Source organism: Ichthyophthirius multifiliis (genome assembly GCF_000220395.1).
Source record: "Ichthyophthirius multifiliis unplaced genomic scaffold scaff_1120509251008, whole genome shotgun sequence".
NCBI classification, from domain to species: domain Eukaryota; phylum Ciliophora; class Oligohymenophorea; order Hymenostomatida; genus Ichthyophthirius; species Ichthyophthirius multifiliis.
Genome location: NW_004086289.1, coordinates 2865 through 4296, shown reverse-complemented (window position 1 = coordinate 4296; position 1432 = coordinate 2865).

The window sequence follows — 1432 nt, the reverse complement described above, 5'->3', positions numbered from 1 at the left end:
AGTAATATTCAAATCTAAACGAAATTTATTGACATTTTTATTAAAAATAGCTTGTAAAATATTAAAAATATTAAATTTATATATTTTTTTTTAATTAGGGAGTAATATAAGAATAAATATAATTATTTATAAAATTTTTATAAATGTAATTAATAAAAAGTTAGTAATATTAAATAAAATTACCTTTTAAACTTATGTATAATTTTCAATAGTCAGTAATATTATTTAAAATAATATTTTTAGAATAAATTAATAAACTTTTTATTAAAATAGGTTGTAATATAAATTAGATAACATTTTATATTTAATTTTATAATTTTTTTCTTCTTTTAAAATAGCCAGTAATAAATAGAATTTTTAGTTTAATTTTTTTATTAAAAAATAGTTTGTAATATTAAATAATAAAATTTCAGTTTAAATATATAAATATTTAATTAAAAATAGGGGGTAAAATATATAAAATCGCATTTTACCTTTTAATTTATTAATCTAAATTAAAATAGAAAGTAATATTAACTCATATATTATTTATATTTAATAATAATTTAATTTTTTTAATATAAAAACAGTTTGTAATATTAAATAAAATAGTATTAATGTTTAAACTAATTAATTTATTGATTAAAATAGAATGTCATTTAAAATTTAATATCTTTTCTAAATATATTATATTTTTTATAATAGATAGTAATTTTATATAATATAAAACTCTTATATATAAAAAATAGAAAGTATTATTATAAAATGGCATTTTAGTTAAAAAGATTATATATAATAATAGAAAGTAAAATTATTTAAAATAGAATTATAATTATCAAATTATATATTTGTATTAAAAATAGTTTGTATTATTAAAAAAATATCATTATTTAGATTTATCAATTTTTCATTAAAAATAGCCAGAAGTATAAATAAAATAGCATTTTTAGTTAAATTCATTATTTATAAATAAAATAGGATGTAATATTAAATAAGATTATTAGTATAAAAATGTATCACTTTTTAATAATAATAGCTAGTAAAATAAAATAAATATTATTATAAGTTTAAATGTATTTTTTTTTATTTATTAAAAAGAATGTATTAAATATCAATTTTTATTTAAAATAATAAATTTTTAAATAAAAGCAAAAACAGAAAGTAATGATTTTTATTTCAATTCTAATTTTTATTAATTATAAAAGCCAGTAATATAAAATAAAATAGCATTTTATGTTTAAATTTATTTTAATTGAAAATAGAATGTAATATTTCAAATAAAATTAAATTTATTTTAATGTTTCTAAACTTTAAAATAAAAATAGGAAGTATTATAAACTAAAATAACGTTTTTAGTTTTAGAATTTATTATTCTATTTTATATTGAAAATAGTTTGTAATATATTATATAAAATAATATTTTTAATTTAAATTTATAATTTTTTATTAAAGT